Source organism: Arachis hypogaea, chromosome 17 (genome assembly GCF_003086295.3).
Source record: "Arachis hypogaea cultivar Tifrunner chromosome 17, arahy.Tifrunner.gnm2.J5K5, whole genome shotgun sequence".
NCBI lineage: Eukaryota > Viridiplantae > Streptophyta > Magnoliopsida > Fabales > Fabaceae > Arachis > Arachis hypogaea.
The window spans coordinates 92,128,689-92,147,944 of record NC_092052.1 but is presented as its reverse complement, the minus strand read 5'-3'; the positions used below and the strand labels follow the sequence as shown (position 1 = coordinate 92,147,944).

The window sequence follows — 19,256 nt, the reverse complement described above, 5'->3', positions numbered from 1 at the left end:
AGTTGCTATCAATAATAAGATAGAGCCGCCTCCTACTAAAGAGAAAATAGTATCTACAATTAGTGCTAAGTAGCAAATCAAAAATCAAATATTCACACTATTCACATATTTACAACAACCAAAATTGTAGCACTCATTGCACTTAAAGTGAACTCCCCGGCAACGGTGCCAAAATTTGATGAGGATGAAGCCAATATGCATATATAGGATTAGGAACTCGGTTATCCGAAAAATGGAATTAGCGTTGTAAGTATAGTCCTAACCCAACAAGTTGGCCACCGATCAAATTAGAGGTTTACAAGGTGTGTCACAATTCAAAACTAATTTAAAACCAAGAGTATTTGACTCCCGAGTCGTCTCCCAAGGAGCACTTTTAGAGTAATGAGTGAACCGACTATGTAATATAAATAAGAAATGAAAATATAAAGCAATAAAAGAACATGCAAAATTGTAATAATTGAACTAATGAAGAAATTAAAGAACCGACTATGTAATATAAATAAGTAAAGTATAAAAGAGATCAACATAGAAGTATATGAAAGATTAAAAGCATCAAAAAGAGTCTTGGCTTGGAGTGAGCTAAGGGTCCTTTCTTTGTTGGAACCACAACTATGACAATTATGATAGATTAATCTCACTTGATCAACCCTCACATCAGAAGGTAAGTTAAATGAGCATAAGTGTCCCCACCCCACAAATCCTAAGTTGCTTGCTAATTGGCTTAGCAACAACTTAGCGTTAGTGGGAACAAGAACAATTAACAATCCAAGAATTGAAACTAAATGTTGGACATTCCAACTCTAGAAACCCAATTTCTCACTTTACCCAAGCCAAGAACCAAAAATTTAGCCTAAAACCATGTTTGACATTTTGTTAAACACTTGGTGGGCAAAAACCTTAAACACGGAGAAAAAGAGAATAGGCTTGAAACTAAAAGCAACAATTGATCTCAATCAACAAGAATAACACAAGGAAGCATGAAACAAACATCAAACATCAAATTCATCAACAAGAAATTAAAATTGCAAGAGAGAAGCAAAATTGAGCTATAACTTGAATTAGAAGAAAGAGTAATGACAATGTAACTATGAAGATAATAACAAGAGATTACTTACAATGAAAGCTAGCAAAATCCAAGATCAAAAATAGAAATGGCACTTGAATGTAAAACCCTAATATAAACCCTAATAGAGATGATGAAAAACTTAGAGAAAAACTAACAAAAGCTTCCTAGCACTACTCCTAAAACTATACTAATGATATGCTATGTTATGTCTCTCCTTTCCCCTCCAATATGAGCTAGAAGACTTCAGAAATGGGCCTCCAAAGCCCCCAAATCGCAAGTCACGTACTATTTTAATGAAGTCATGTGCGGACACCTGTGTGGACGCACAGATGCGTGCATTCGCACACCTCGCGAAAAATCTCGTCCTGTGCGTACGCACAAGTAGCCATGCGCACGCAAACTAGGTGATGCTTGAATGGACGTGTGACGCGCTCGATGCAATCCACATGCTCTGATTGGGTAGCTGTGCATACGCATAGGTAGTCGTGCGCACGCACACGTCTCTGAGCTCACTCCTTTGATTCTTCATGTTTCCTCTACTTTGCATGCTCTTCTTCCATTTTCTCCAACCCATTCCTACCTTATACACCTGAAATCACTCACTAACAACATCAAGGCATCGAATGGAAGGCAAACGGAATAAAATAGATTAAATTAAGCACAAAAGAGCACATTTCTATAATCAAGCGCAATTTGGAAGGAAAGTTCTAAAGCATGCTATTCAAGGGAATAAATGCAAGTTTATATGATGAAAATCCATCTAATTCTAACCAAAAATCATCATTAAAATATGGATTTATCACGGTGCTGCGGGTGCTGATGGACCTGCTGCGGCTGAGGGAGCAGATGGGCCAGGTGTCGCTGCTCCTCTGGCTTTAGCTTTGGAGCGGCACCGGGATGGGGGTTTCTCATGAACCCATGTCCTTCACGGAATCACTTCCTCCTTTTCGTGGTCGGGGGGTGGTGTCTCATCATCTGACTCCCAAGGGGCCCCGGCCAGCTGAATCATCTCGGTGACCAAAGTGGGAAATGGAAGTATGCCACGAACATGTGCTCGCCGCATGTATCTCCTGATCAACCGGGAAAGTATACCTCCTTTCCCTCCAAAACACATCCGATCAGGACGAGCATGTCCACCGGAATTTTAGTAAAGTGGGTGGTCAGCATGACGTAATGGGCAAAGATCTGTTGCCACGTCCTGGCCTCCCTAGAAAGATAAACAAAATGCATCCCCTTGGGCTTCTTGTTGTCAGCATCCATCACCCAAGGGGATTCGGGGTGGCAATAACATCCCTCAGAGCATCATAATCAAATGCCATACAATGTATCACCACTTCTGCCTGCTCAATGACATCTGTAGTACCGGTCCTAGGCAGACAGCAGAGTCTATCCTCAATAGCCACCTCCGTAACCAATATCTGACCGCCTCGCAGGTAGACTGAATCAATGGTGTGTCTAAAGAAGTTACAGTAGAATTCCTTCACCCATGATGAGTTCACTCTACTGAGCTCCCTATCAATAAAGCCGAGGCCCATCCCTTGTATACGTGTCGTAATGGCTCACTTCACGTCAGTTGAGAGGGCCAGTTTCTTCTCTATATTCAGATTCTTTTTCTGGTATGTTGGGAAACGGACCTCGCGGTATAGGTTAGAGAACCTATACGCCTCTGTAGGTGGCAGCTGCTGGTTAGCTTTGTCCTCCTCATTAAGAGGGTTTTTGGCATAGTCATGGTAAGGAGAAAGAGTGGAGGGCTGAGGTTTCTTGTGCTTTCTTGAAGTATCCTTGGCCTTTCCTTTATCGGCCATCCTGAAAAACAGATATACAGGATATAAACAATTAAGCCACATAGAGGAAAACAAAGCAAGGCATTAGCATATACAAAAGGCAAGAAGATTGACATGTTCATGAAGTGAGTCAAAAAGAATGAAAACTTGGAACGCAAGCAAACAAATGCATAATTCAATCTAAAATGCAACCAAGAACTCATACAATGAGAACAAAATGCTTCTGTGTTAAGCAACCATAGTTATCATGCCCAAAAGAATATAAGTGTTAGTGAGAAACTAAAAAGAGTGTTATAATGTTAACAGGGTCAAAAGTTAGAAAACTAAGTCATATATTAATGGCATGACAATTATTGGATTTAACCAAGAGAAGCTCAAATAAGTCTATAAAAAAAATAAGCATGCCCACAATCATGAGGATGATGCAGTCACTGATGATGAAATATGAGGTTGCAGAAATAGCATATGATAGAAAAGCGGTTCATCAACAATGCCCATGGTCACCAAGCATGATGCATATAAGCAGGAAACAAAGTAAACACGGAAATGCCAACCAAAATAACCAATGAATTGAACTTGATGCGAGTCAAGTAAATCACAATGTCAAAAAATGCCAAGTTCAATTCCAAGTAGCAAGTTTAAAAACAAAATAATTTCTAGAAAATTGGGCAGCATTCCGGCAGTAAATTTAGTGTTCCCGGATAACAAAAGCAGCAACAACAAATTCATATGAGTGCAGAATGCAGCAAGCATGTAAGCGCTAATCAACTCATATGCTAGATGACAACAAGCAGAACACCAGCATCAATCACAGTCAACAATGCAGTTTCAAATCAGCCAATTCAGGTAAATAGGAACGGAGCACTTAATAGGCCTAAAATCTTCTAACCACATCCTATCTACCTAACAGCATACATATCTATCTAACCCTAACAAACAGAATCAAATGAACTAAACTAACTAAAATTAACAACTAAAATTGACTATAGGGAAAGCAAAACAGAGGAGTAGTGAGGTAGGGGAACCTGAAGGGTAGTAGGACAGAAATGGAAATGGAAAGGTGAGAAGGTGAAGGACTGCATTGCCGCTCAGGAGGGGTGGCGGCGTCGCTTGTGGCGGAGCAGAGAAGGTAGAGCGGGCATGGGAATGGCACAGAGTGTGGGTTATGGGGAAGGTGGCAGAGGGTGATGGTTGATGGTTGATTGTTGCTCGCCGGCGATGAGAGAGGGAGGTGAGAAGAGGGAAGAGAAGTGGAAAGAGGGGGAGAGAGTATGGTGGTGCATTGATGGCGGCGATGATGGGGTCGCTGGACGGTGGTCAGTTGATGGTTAAGAAGAAGAAGAAGGGGAGAGAACGTTGGAAGAGAGAAGGGTGATGGATGCGACTGCGCCACGGCTCGTGTCCCTGGGGTTAAGACATTTTGAATCCACGCATGTGCGTCCTTTACGCGTCCACGTGGATTGGCGAAGAGAGAGTATACGCGGAAGCATCATGTGCGCTTAAGCGTGGAATGGAAATGTGGGCATGGACGCGTATGGGTATGGTACGCGTCCGCGTGGCTGAAAAGTTGGGCTGGACGCATAGTGCTGGCCCGGAGTTAGCGCAACTCTCGGGTCATATGTATGGGAATTGAGTTAACACATCGACGCATACGCGTCATGTACGCGTACGCGTGCATTCCCTTGTGCCCCACGCCCAATGTTTGCATGATGTTGGCCCCTCGTGCGTACGCGTCCCTGTCCCCCCCCCCCTTTTTTTTTATAAATACCAAAAAATAGCTAAAAATATCTCTAACACTACCTACATCTCAAAACCAACCAAAAATGCAAATTCATAAAAATATTTTGATTTTTTTGAAGGGCTTTCAAGTACAAGCAAGGGAAACTTGCATCACAAGCAACTAGCAACCAAATTATTGAAGCAACTATATGAAGAGGAAACTGCCTACAATGGCAACTCAAATCACTTATTAATCAGACTACAGGAGAGAATGGAAAGAGTTTACCATGGTGGGGTGTCTCCCACCTAGCACTTTCATTTTAAGTCCTTAAAGTGGACATTTGGAAAGCTCTTTGTCATGGTGGCTTGTGTTTGTACTCCTCCTTGAATTTCCAAGGATCTTTGCTCCTCAAATGGTTGACAGAAATTCCAACCATCTTCACCAAGCTTGGGTGAAGTTCAACCGAATATGTGAGGTCCCAAAGTTGGTCTTCAAAGTACGATCCAGGATCCCATATCTTATTTTCACACCCGTCTTCAAGTTGATTATTATGATTCTTCCTTTCGTGTGGTTGACACATAGAATTCTCTTTAGCAAGCCAAGTTCTCTTCCTAGATCCACACAAGTTTGCATTCCTCGAATCATGGTCCCTATGCTTTAAAGCTTCGACCCTAATGAGCGTACGTCCAAACTTCCAACCACTACAGAATTTTCTCTTACTATTAACTCCGCAAAGAGCTCTAAGTTGCCCATTCGTTTCAATCAACCCATATTCAAGTGAGAAAGTGAAGCTTAAGGGAAAGAATTTTACCCACTTGAATGTTGTGTTGGATGGTGACTTGGGGAGGGAGACCTCCCCACACTTGGACAATGCGAGGTTTCTTCCCTTAGGCTCTTCCTTAGTTATTTCCACCTCTTAACAACTTCTTTCAATTTCTTCTTGCTTGTCAACTTCTTCAATAATGATATCAATATCACTTGGTGTGAAGTTGTCTTCAATAACGTCAATTTCACACCTAATGGGAGAGGGTTCAACTTTTGATAGGAATTCATTGATGATTGATTCCATCTCTTGATTAATGGTGCAGGAAATTGTGATTGCAACGGCGCCAAAAACTTGGTACGCACGTTCATAATCTCAATTCTTCTTCACAACTCCGCACAACTAACTAGCAAGTGCACTGGGTCGTCCAAGTAATAAACCTTACGTGAGTAAGGGTCGATCCCACGGAGATTGTCGGCTTGAAGCAAGCTATGGTCATCCTTGTAAATCTTAGTCAGGTAGATTCAAATGGTTATGGGATTTTGATAATTAGAATATAATTAAAATAGAAAATAAGATAGAAATACTTATGTAATTCATTGGTAAGAATTTTAGATAAGCGTATGGAGATGCTTTGCTCCTTCTGAATCTCTGCTTTCTTACTGCTTTCATTCAATCATTCATACTCCTTTCTATGGCAAGCTGTATGTTGGAGGATCACCGTTGTCAATGGCTACCATCTGTCCTCTCAGTGAAAATGGTCTAAATGCGCTGTCACCACACGGCTAATTATCTGTCGGTTCTCGATCATGTTGGAATAGGATTCATATCCTTTTGAGTCTGTCACTACGCCCAACACTCGCGAGTTTGAAGCTCGTCACAGTCATCCCTTCCCAGATCCTACTCGAAATACCACAGAAAAGGTTTAGGCTTTCTGGATCTCAGGAATGGCCGCCAATAATTCTAGCCTATACCACGAAGACACCGATCGTGAACCAGGGGGCTAAGAGATACACACTCAAGCTATTGCAGATGAGTTCATAGGTGAGAATGATGATGAGTGTCACGGATCATCACATTCAACAGGTTGAAGTGCGAGTGAATATCTTGGAATAAGAATAAGCTTGAATTGAATAGAAAAACAATAGTACTTTGCATTAATTCATAAGGAACAGCAGAGCTCTACACCTTAATCTATGGGGTGTAGAAACTCCACTGTTGAAAATACATAAGTGATGAAGGTCCAGGCATGGCCGTGAGGCCAGCCTCCAAACGTGTACAATGGTCTCAGTTTTGAAATATGAAAACTGGATAAGAATAAATCATTAAAATTAGTTTTTATACTAAACTAGTAGCTAGGGTTACAAAAAACAAGTAACTAAGTGCAGATAGTGCATAAATCCACTTCTGGGGCCCACTTGGTGTGTGTTTGGGCTGAGCATTGAAGCTTTCACGTGTAGAGACTCTTCTTAGAGTTAAACACCAGGTTGCAGCTTGTTTGTGGCGTTTAACTCTGGTTTGTAACCTGTTTCTGGCGTTTAACTTCAGAATAGGGCAGGAAGTTGGCGTTTAACCGCCAGTTTGCATCGTCAAAACTTGGGCAAAGTATGAACTATTATATATTTTTGGAAAGCTCTAGATGTCAACATTCCAACACAATTGAGAGCGCGCCAATTAGGTTTCTGTAGCTCCAGAAAATCCACCTCGAGTGCAGGGAGGTTAGAATCCAACAGCATCTGCAGTCCTTCTTCAGCCTCTGAATCAGATTTTTCCTCAAGTCCGTCAATTTCAGCTAGAAAATACCTGAAATCACAGAAAAACACACAAACTTATAGTAAAGTCCAAAAATACCTGATATTTTTGCCTCTCGACGCGTACACATACTCCACGCTTACGCGTGGATTGCCTTTTTTCAACCCACGCGTACGCGTCATAGACGCGCACGCGTCAATTTCATTTTTCCAACTTCAAATTCTGGGCTTCTCATCGCGAACATTGGAGGTAATGTTTGAGGCAACGTTGGACCTCCAAAGTTCGTCTGATGACGCATACGCATGACCCACACGTACGTGTGGATGGTCAAATTTGCCATTCCACACGTGCGCGTGACCTACGCTTGCGCGTGGATATCAAAATTTTACTTTTTCACGCGTAGGCGTCGCTCAAAAATCGTTTAGCTCCATGATTTGAAAACCATGGAAGATGTTGGAGGTAACGTTGGACCTCCAACGTTCTCTTCAATGCCATACCAGCATTCTGCAACTTTCCACGTTTGAGGCAACGTTGGATTACCAATGTTGCCCTCAACGTTGGCACCTATTTTTTCTACAAAAGCGTTGCCTTCAACGTTGGTGGTTCAACGTTGTTGCCAACATTGCATCTTCCTTTCTTCTTCCTTGCTCCTACAATCAATCAAATACAATGCCTCAAAGTTTGCTATAATCATAGGATATTTGCATCATTCATAACATATATTAAAAGTAGCTCAAAACCTTATGAAAAAGCATAATAACAACCATGTTCAAGAGACTTAGGCAATGTATGAAATCTCAATCCAAACACTTGCTTAATGTGCAAGAAAGTGTATAAAACCTAAGAAAACAAGAGAAAAATGCTTGTGAAACTAGCATAAGATGACTTGTCATCACAACACCAAACTTAAACCTTGCTTGTCCCCAAGCAAGCACTAAAACATGAGAAAAAGGAATGAAGACAGATAAGCATGTATGTCCTTATTAGCAATTAATTGAATGTGGATTATAGGGTTTTATGCAGACAGAGTGTTACTCAATTATTAGCAACTTCCAAATGTAAAATGTCTTCTCTTAATGTTAACTAAAGTTACTGATGTGAACCTTATTGCTTATTGATCCTTGTCAGGTTTTTCTTTTATTCCTTTTTGCTTCAGAAACTTATTTCTCAATTGTAGCTCAATGTCAAGTGTTGCATCAGCTCTTTGGCTTAATTTTCAACACATCTTCACTACAGACACTTGGCTTACAATTCTTCTTAAGAGCATTGATGCCCAACACCTCTTTGGGTTACTAAATGTCTTGTAACTAGATTGCTCTTGATAGTGGACTTTTGGTTGATAATCCCGGGTTAGTTAACCCAAGTTACCAAGTGTTGAAACACTCCTTAGAACCTAATCATCCAAGCAGATCCCAGTACAAAGACACCACAGGCATATGTCTTAAGGTCTAAGCTGTTGGTGTCTAGCCTTTATTCTTTGTTTCTTTCATTCTTTTGTTACCAGCTTTTGGCTTTTCTTTCTTTCTTTCTGACTTTTTCTTTTCTTCCAAGGATCTTTATTTATTGAAGGTTCCTGACAGCAACTAAGTTTACACTTAGAAAGAGACATTCTACCTTGTAGCTTTTATTATTGAGCTTACCAACTAATCAAGCAATTACCACCACCGATCCTCATTCTTCTTTCTACCATATTGGATAGTTACTTTCTATTTCAACCAGTTTCTCTTATTGAATAAAAAAGCAAAAGGGACAGGTCATAACATCTAAGTTGATGAAGATGAAAGCAAGCACTTAAACCAGATCACTTAAGGAACATAGGGAAAGTAAACAACAGGATTTAAACTTCATAAAATGAAAACACAACCTTTCTTATTGATAGGCAAGGAGCAACACCACCTTTCAATTCTCTGGTTGCTTTCCTTTATTCTTAGCATCTTTGACGTTAGGATTTTTGCCAGTAAAGAATGTCATAAAAATAGTCGCGTTGTAGATATAGTCTCTAAACCGACAAAAATCCCTTCGTACAAACGTTTTGGTTGTCACAAGTAACAAACCCCTTTAAAAATTGATAACCGAGTATTTAACCTCGGGACGTCTTCTCAAGGAATTGCAGGGAGGTATGTTCTTATTATTGGTTATGGAGATTGTAAATTTGGGGGTTTGAGAAATTTGGAGTTTGGGCAATGTGCACAGGTATATTTAAATGACAAGTAAAATAAATTAACAATAATAAAATCTCTTGGCAAGGTATGGAGAACTGGAGGTCCTATCCTAGTTATCCTTATCAATTGTGATGAGAATTGGATTCTTCCCCCACCTTATTAACCTCTAAAGGAATTGCAGAGAGGTATGTTCTTATTATTGGTTATGAGTTTGTAAATTGGAGAAATTTGGAGTTTGGGCAATGGGCACAGGTATATTTTCAAAGCAATAAAAATAAATAAATAACTGTAAACTAAACTCTTGGCAAGGTAAGAGAAATTGGAAGTCCAGACCAAGTTATCCTTATCAATGATAATAAAAATTGAATCTTAATTCCACTTGGTCAATCTTTACCAAAGTAAAGGAAAGTCAAGGGATTAATTAGTTTGATCTTCGAATCCTATTTATTTCCTAAGAAAAGATTGGGATTATTGAAGTTCAATTCAATTGGCAAGATAACAATTAACAATTATGCTGTTGAATTGGATAACTCCTGAGTTACTGATTTCTTAACCAAGACCAAAAGGGAAAATATCTAAATTAAATTAAAAGCATTCATGTAAATAAAGCAATCAAACTACGTCTAAACATAAATTCAAGTCATAACATGGAAAGGTTCATAAGCCAATTGGGCAACATATCTAATACAAGCATTGAAGCATCTGAAAGTAAAAAGACAAATAAAAAGTAAAAAAGAATGTTGAACCTGGGATTTAGAGTCACTCCTAAAACTAAGAGAAGTCCTAAATCCTAATCCTAAGAGAGAGGAGAGAACCTCTCTCTCTAAAAACTACATCTACTCCTCAAATTGTGAATGTGAGAGCCTCCCCATGAATGGATGCATTCCCCCACTTTATAGCCTCTAATCTGTGTTTTCTGGGCCCCAAACTGGGTCAAAAACAGTCCAGAATTCGCTGGTTTCGAATTTTGCCACGCTGGTTTTTCGTCACTGCAATGTGGCCGCATGGATCACGCGGTCGCATCGCCTAGCGTCAGGGAAACTATATCATATTATATATCAAATCGAAGCCCCAGACGTTAGCTTTCCAACGCAACTAGAACCGCATCATTTGGACCTCTGTAGCTAAAGTTATAGCTGTTTGAGTGCGAAGAGGTCAGGCTGGACAGCTTAGCAATTTCTCCAACTTATTGTATTTCTTCCACTTTTGCATGCTTCCTTTCCATCCTCTGAGCCATTCCTGTCCTATAATCTCTGAAAACACTTAACACACATATCAAGGCATCTAATGGTAATAAGAGAGGATTAATATTAGCAAATATAAGTCCAAAAAAACATGTTTTCAATCAAAGCACATAATTAGGAAGGCAAATGTAAAACCATGCAAATAGTATGAATAAGTGGGTAAAGAGTAGATAAAATCCACTCAATTGAGCACAAGATAAATCATGAAATAGTGGTTTATCAATCTTGCTTCTTCTTGCTTCTTCTTTCTTTCAGCTGGTCTTCAGTCCCAAATCTCTCCTCATCCCATAGTCCAACATCCACCAAGTGTTGCTTCATTCTTTCTTGCTTGCTTTTTGCTTGAGCTACATGAAAATCCATGAGTTCAGTGCATTCTTGATATGGTTTGATTCCTCTGCTTAATAGTGGCATGCTGCGGGTTATGTAGTCTAGACACGCTTGAGTGTTCACATCATATTCCACTCTGTCTTTGTTCCTGGCCTCATTAGCTGTGTGGTAGAGATTCTTCCATTATCTAAGGTCTTGAAGATATTCGTCAAACTAATCCTGTCATTCAAATATTTTATTGAAAGACTCCTGGAATTGATTTGATTGTTCCCTATGTTGCTCTAGCAGTCTTGCTTGAAGTCTTCTTGTTTCTCCATCATTTTCTGCTGCCAGTTCTCCTGCTGCTCCTAATTTCTCACATACTGCTCATGTTGAGCCCTCAAGTATTATTGGGACATTTCTGCAATGGCATTATGGATTTGGCTTAAATTCAGTGCACCAGAAGCTTGTCCCTGGAATTGTTGTTCCTCTTGTTGTTCTTCCACTTGTACTCCCTCTCTTCTTCTTCTCTGTTGTCTCCTTCATTGCTGAGCAACTGTAACATTCATCATTCTTTCCAGAGTCATTGGCTCGCCTGAGTGCAACCAAATTGGATTTGCATCTTCTAGTGGTACCCTGGCTTTCATGCATAACCACATGATAGTACTTAGGTAATGTAACCAGGCTTCCTTTGAATTCTTCTTTGATATCTTTTGAATATCCTCTGCAATGATCTCATGGACCATTATCTCCCCTCCCACCATAATCCAATGCAACATGACAGCTCTCTTTTTAGTGACCTCGGAGGTATTTACAGTGCCCAGAATAGACCTTTTTATGAGTTCATACCATCCTTTTGCTTCAGAAGAGAGATCCCCCCTTTTCAAATGTTTATGCCTTCCATGATTATCCCTCTCCCAATCAGCATTAATCACACAGATGTCACCAGCAATTTCATCGTAATCCAGACTACCATTTATTCTTTCTTGATAACATAGTTCATCAAAATGTGTAGGCCGCAGTCCTAAGACCTTCATGATGGTCTTTGGACTAAAATCCACCTCTACACCGCTTATATAACTCTTGTAAGTTGGGGCAGTGGTTGTCTCTGGCCTTGCCGTGTTGGCAAAGAATTCCCATATGATGCTTGCATTTATCCTGGTAATTGGTGAGGTAAGAGCCTCCCATTTCCTCTTTCTAATTTTTCCTTTTATTTCGGGACATTCATCATCGGGCAGCTGGAAGGGGATCTCTGGAAGTATTCCTTTGGCTTTCATCCACTCAAATTGCATTTGGTGGAGCCGTGACTTAAACTTCCATTGATCTAGCTGTTCCGAGGTTACCTGAAATTGTAGGTCGATCTCGGATGAAATCTTCTGTACGGGTCGGAGATGACGTGTCCGGCTGGCTGGTGGCGGCCGGAGCTGTTGTGTCTGACTTATTGGACTGGCTGCACTTCTGATCCTTGGTCACCGGAGGGTGGGGGTACCTGCAAGAGACTCCGATGCTTAAGTTAGCACGGGTATTAAGTAGGATTATTGTAGAATCAGAGTATGAGTTATACCTGGGTGCTCCAGTGTATTTATAATGGTGTAGAGTGACCTTTTTAGATAAGATAAGTTAGCAATCTTATCTTATCTTTATCTTTGAGTTGAGGTCAGCTTATCTTCAAGGGAACCGCCCTTATCTCTATAGGCTTGGTCTGCCTTTGGATTTGGGTCGTGTTTCTTGAGTTGGGCCCTTCTTTGGGCTTTCCTGTCGATTTGGCTGAGCTCTTTGAGAAGAGGTCGGATAGTCTGACTTGAAGAGGTCGATCACTTTGTCGCTAAACATCTCGGGTCGGACAGCTTGACCCAAGGTATGAACAGTGCCCCTGCTTGAGCTCAGTCTTTCTTTTCGAGGTCGAGTCTTAGACTTCGATCCTTCTCTGGAGAAGCCGAACTCGAGCATTTGTCGACTTCTTTCTTTTTGTAGAATTTTTTGAATGTGGAACATTTTTCTCTGAAAGTGCGCGCTTTTATAATAGCATTCTGTTCTTGGGAACGTGCGAGGGTTTAATACCTTCATTAATTGGTTTTAATTGCCCCGTTCCCTTGGCTTTTATTTTGAAATTTGCTCAAAGAAACGGTTTCTCTTCATTATTTCTCTTTGTAACTTCTCTTTTACTCTCTCGCTTTTCTGTTTTCGCCTGCATTTTGCCTTTTCTTACGCTGCAGCATCATTTGAGGATTCTCTGGGTGATTCCATCTTTCCATCTTCGATCTCCTTTGAAGCTTCTTTCTTCGTTCAGGTTGGTTTTTCTTCCTTTCTCTTTCCCTCGTCATTTTCCTGTCTGATTTTGAGAAAGTTTTGATTTTGGATCTTTCTGCTTTTGCCGTGCCTAATTGCTGTTTGTAATGTGTGCTCTGGGAGTTTCTTTGTCTTTTGCATGAACCTTTTCGCCTTTCCTCTTTGTTTGATGCTTTTATGTTTTGCATGTTATCACCGTTTTTGTTTGTGCTTTTGATTTTGAAGCTTTGGAATGATGATTTTGTTTGAATCACAAAAAGGTTGTATCTTTGAGGATTTCCGCTTGGCATGTTTGATGTTGGCAATGCTCTTTGCTGATAGACTGTAGGAAGATAGTGGCTTTTGATGACTTCGTGTTTTCCTTTTTTGAAACGTTTTGTTATTTGAGATATTCTTTTCTTGACTTGAGAAACGTCGGGATGTGAGCTGTAGATTTTTCCTGAAACCTTGCTTTGTTACTGCCTCCAAAGGATGCCCCAGGGCATTGGTTTGAGTCTTGGGGTTTTCCTTTTCTGTTTGTTCTTCTGTATCATATTAGTCGAGTTGTTTTGCCCCTCGTCCGAGATGTTTTTTAGTAATCCAATCTTCTTTTCTTATTGTAGGATTAGTTGGCCTCATGTCTTCTCGTAATAACATTGTAGAGATGTCTTCTAAAGTTCCCGAGGGGATGTCCGATTGGCTAGACTCCCTCGTCTTAATGTCTGTCTCTGTTGTGGATGCTGAGTTTTGTGTGAGCTAAGGAAACGTCATAGGGTTTGTGGTGGTGGTGCCCGAGAGAGAGATTATGAGCTTGTGGCGCACGATTCTGACGAGAGGGTTTGTTTTCCTACTTCTGTCGAGGGGGAGCGTCCCTTTTTCTACGCCTATGAATATTTCTTCAGTCAGTTGGACATTACATTTCCTTTTACTGCTTTCGAGACCGACTTGTTGTGGTCGTGTAACATTGCCCCATCCCAGCTTCATCCGAATTCCTGGGGTTTTATCAAGATTTTTCAGCTGCTTTGCCAAGAGTTAGGCATAACACCTTCTCAGACTCTTTTCCTCTATCTTTTTGTTTCTGCCAAGCCTGGAGGGTCTTCCAAAAAGAAAGCTTCCTGGGTTTCTTTCAGGTCGGCCCAGGGTCATAAAGTTTTTGCCATGTATGATGAGTCTTTTAAGGACTTTAATAATTTTTTCTTTAGAGTCCGTGCTGTTGAGGGGGTCCACCCCTTTTTTCTTGATGCGAATGACGAGCCTGCTTTCCATCTAGAGTGGCAGAAAAATATGAGAGTGTCTCGCTATATGATGAGCAGATAATTTATACACTTTTTGGCATTATTTTTACATAGTTTTCAGTATGATTTAGTTATTTTTTAGTATATTTTTATTAGTTTTTCATTAAAAATCACATTTCTAGACTTTACTATGAGTTTGTGTGTTTTTCTGTGATTTCAGGTATTTTCTGTCTGAAATTGAGGGACCTGAGCAAAAATCAGATTCAGAGGTTGAAGAAGGACTGCAGATGCTGTTGGATTCTGACCTCCCTGCACTCAAAGTAGATTTTCTGGAGCTACAGAACTCCAAATGGCCTGCTTTCAATTGCGTTGGAAAGTAGACATCCAGGGGTTTTCAGCGATATATAATAGTCCATACTTTGCCTGAGTTTAGATGATGCAAACTGGCGTTGAACGCCAAATCCATGTTGCAGTCTGGCGTTCAGCGCCAGAAACAAGTTGCAAACTGGAGTTCAACGCCAGAAACACGTTACAAACTGGCGTTCAACTCCAAGAATGACCTCTCCACGTGTAAACTTTAAGCTCAGTCCAAGAACACACCAAGTGGATCCCGGAAGTAGATTTCTGCATCAATTACTCATTTCTGTAAACCATAGTAACTAGTTTAATATAAATAGGACTTTTTACTATCTTTGTAGAAGATCTTTGATTAGTTTTATGCTATCTTATACTTTCATGGGGGCTGGCCTGGACCATTATCACTTATGTATTTTCAAACGGTAGAGTTTCTACACTCCATAGATTAAGGTGTGTAGCTCTGCTGTTCCTCATGAATTAATACAAAGTACTACTGTTTTTCTATTCAATTCAAGCTTATTCCTATTCTAAGAAATCCATTCGCACCCAAGAACATGATGAATGTGATGATTATGTGATGCTCATCATCATTCTCACCTATGAACGCGTGCCTGACAAACACTTCCGTTCTACATGCAAACAAGCTAGAATGAGTATCTCTTGGATATCTAATACAGAGGACCGAGTCCGAGATATTGGAATCTTCGTGGTATAAGTTAGAACCCATGGATGGCCATTTCTGAGATCCGAAAAGTCTAAACCTTGTCTGTGGTATTCCGAGTAGGATCCGGGAAGGGATGGCTGTGACGAACTTCAAACTCGCAAGTACTGGGCGTAGTGACAGACGCAAAAGGAGGGTGAATCCTATTCCAGTATGATCGAGAACCTCCAGATGATTAGCCATGCACTGACAGTGCATCGGACCATTTTCACAGAGAGGATGGGAAGTAGCCATTGACAACGGTGATGCCCTACATACAGCTTGCCATGAAAAGGAGTAGGAATGATTGGATGAAGACAGCAGGAAAGCAGAGGTTCAGAGGGACGAAAGAATCTCTATACGCTTATCTGAAATTTTCACCAATGAATTACATAAGTACCACTATCCTATTTTATATTTTATTTATTTTCATCCACTATAATTTCTTAAAACAATTTAATCCGCCTGACTGAGATTTACAAGATGACCATAGCTTGCTTCATACCAACAATCTCCGTGGGATTCGACCCTTACTCACGTAAGGTATTACTTGGATGACCCAGTGCACTTGCTGGTTAGTTGTACGAAGTTGTGAAATAGAATTAAGAACATGAACGTGCGTATTGAGTTTTTAGCGCCGTTACCAAGGAAGGAATGATCACGATTTCGCACACCAAGTTTTTGGCGCCGTTGCCGGGGATTGTTCGAGTTTGGACAACTGACGGTTCATCTTGTTGCTCAGATTAGGAAATTTTATTTTAATTTTAAGCTTTTTATTTCTTATTTTTGAAAAATACAAAAATTTTTTCTTCTTTTTCATTTTTTCTAATTAAATTTCGAAAATCCAAAAAAAAAATTTATAAAATCACAAAACCAAAAATAATTTTTGTGTTTCTTGTTTGAGTCTAAAGTCAAGATTTAAGTTTGGTGTCAATTGCATCTTTTTTATTTTCTAAAAATTATTTTCGAAAATTTCATGCATTGCATTCTTCATGATCTTCAAGTTGTTCTTGGCCAGTCTTCTTGTTTGATCTTCATATTTTCTTGTTTTGTGTCTCTCCTTGTTTTTCATATGCATTCTTCAATTTGTTAATGTTTAAAGAATAAAAATTTTTAAGTTTGGTATCTGGCATGTTTTCTTTTCTTGAAAATTTTTCAAAAATAAGTTCTTGGTATTCATCTTGACATTCAAAGTGTTCTTGGTGTTCATCTTGACATTCATAGTGTTCTTGCATGCATCACATGTTTTGATCCAAAATTTTCATGCATTGAGTCAATTTTGTGTTTTTCTCTTTCATCATTAAAAATTCAAAAATCAAAAAAATATCTTTCCCTTTTTCACTCATAAATTTTCGAAAATTTGAGTTGACTTTTTCAAAACTTTTTAAAATTTAGTTGTTTCTTATGAGTCAAATCAAATTTTCAATTTGAAAATCCTATCTTTTTCAAAATATTTTTCAAAAATAAAATCTTTTTCATTTTTTCTTATTTATTTTCGAAAATTATAAAAATATTTTTCAAAAATCTTTTTCTTAATTCTATCTCATAATTTTCGAAAATATTACTAACAATTAATGTGATTGATTCAAAAATGTAAAGTTTGTTACTTGCCTAATAAGAAAGGTTCAATCTTTAAATTTTAAAATCAAATCTTTTTGTTTCTTGTTAGTCAAGTAATCAACTTTAATTTTCAAAATCAAATCTTTTTAAATTTCTTTTTCAAACCTTTTTCAAAATAATTTTCAATCATATCTTTCTCAATTTCAATCATATCTTTTTCGAAATCAAATTTAAAATCTTTTCTAACTTCTTTTCTAACTTCCTATCTTTTCAAAATTTGACTTTCAAATCTTTTTCAATCAATCTTATCTTTTTGTTTCAATCACATCTTTTTAAAATTTCAATCTTATCTTTCCAAAATTTGATTCTCAAAATATCTTAACCACTTAACTTTTTGTTTGATTCTTATCTTCTTCAAAACTGCCCAACTAACTTTCTACCTTTAATTTTCGAAAATCCCTCCCTCTTTTTTTCAAAATTCCTTTTTAATTAACTAATTGTTTTAAATTTTAATTTTTAATTTAATTTTAAACTTTAATTTTCAAAATTTAACTTTAAATTTAATTTTTATTTTAATTAATTTTCGAAATTCTCTCACCTCTCATCTCCTTCTATTTATTTATTCATCTACTAACACTTCTCTTCCACCCAAAAATTCGAACCCCATCCTCCTCTCTGTGTTCGAGTTTTTCCTCTTCTCCTCCTTACATTACAGTCTTCTCTTCTTCTACTCACATAAAGGAATCTCTATACTGTGACATAGAGGATTCCATATTTTCTGCTTTCTTCTTCTTTTTCATATGAGCAGGAACAAGGATAAGAACATTCTTGTTGAAGCTGAACCTGAACCTGAAAGGACTCTGAAGAGGAAGCTAAGGGAAGCTAAAGCACAGCTCTCTGGAGAAAATTTGACAGAAATTTTCGAAAAAGAAGAAGACAATATGGCCGAAAATAATAATAATGCAAGGAAGATGCTTGGTGACTTCACTGCACCTAATTCCAATTTACATGGAAGAAGCATCTCAATTCTTGCCATTGGAGCAAACAACTTTGAGCTTAAACCTCAATTAGTTTCTCTGATGCAACAGAACTGCAAGTTTCATGGGCTTCCATCAGAAGATCCTTTTCAGTTCTTAACTGAGTTCTTGCAGATCTGTGATACTGTTAAGACCAATGGGGTTGATCCCGAGGTCTACAGGCTTATGCTTTTCCCATTTGCTGTAAGAGACAGAGCTAAAGTGTGGTTGGACTCTCAACCCAAAGATAGCCTGAACTCTTGGGATAAGCTGGTCACGACTTTCTTAGCCAAGTACTTTCCTCCTCAAAAGCTTAGTAAGCTTAGAGTGGATGTTCAAACCTTCAAACAGAAAGAAGGTGAATCCCTCTATGAAGCTTGGGAGAGATATAAGCAACTGACCAAAAACTGTCCTTCTGACATGCTTTCAGAATGGACCATTCTGGATATATTCTATGATGGTCTGTCTGAACTATCAAAGATGTCACTGGACCATTCTGCAGGTGGATCCATTCACCTAAAGAAAATGCCTGCAGAAGCTCAAGAACTCATTGACATGGTTGCAAATAACCAGTTCATGTAAACTTCTGAAAGGAATCCTGTGAATAATGGGACGCCTATGAGGAAGGGAGTTCTTGAAATTGATACTCTGAATGCCATATTGGCTCAGAATAAAATATTGACTCAGCAAGTCAATATGATTTCTCAGAGTCTGAATGGAATATAAGCTGCATCCAACAGTACTCAAGAGGCATCTTCTAAAGAAGAAGCTTATGATCATGAGAACCCTGCAATAGCAGAGGTGAATTACATGGGTGAACCCTATGGAAACACCTATAATTCATCATGGAGAAACCATCCAAATTTCTCATGGAAGGATCAACAAAAGCCTCAATAAGGCTTTAATAATGGTGGAAGAAACAGGCTTAGCAATAGCAAGCCTTTTCCATCATCTTAGCAACAGACAGAGAACCCTGAACAAAATACCTCTAATTTAGCAAACTTAGTCTCTGATCTGTCCAAGGCCACTCTAAGATTCATGAGTGAAACAAGGTCCTCCATAAGAAATTTGGAGGCACAAGTGGGCCAGCTGAGTAAGAAAATCACTGAAACACCTCCTAGTACTCTCCCAAGCAATACAGAAGAGAATCCAAAGAGAGAGTGCAAGGCCATTAATATAACCAATATGGCCGAACCTACAAGGGAGGAAGAGGACGTGAATCCCAGTGAGGAAGACCTCCTGGGACGTCCAGTGATCAACAAGGAGTTTCCCTTTGAGAAACCAAAGGACTCTGAGGCTCATCTAGAGACCATAGAGATTTCA

At 39.2% G+C, this 19,256-nt stretch overlaps 1 non-coding gene across 1 annotated transcript; it reads right to left on the bottom strand.

Moving 5' to 3' along the window:
- Positions 1 to 18,251: 18,251 nt before the first annotated feature.
- LOC112768916 (small nucleolar RNA R71) lies at positions 18,252 to 18,359 on the bottom strand. The gene has a single exon (XR_003186291.1). It is a non-coding gene; the product is annotated as a small nucleolar RNA R71 (small nucleolar RNA).
- Between the last annotated feature and the right edge of the window lie 897 nt (positions 18,360 to 19,256).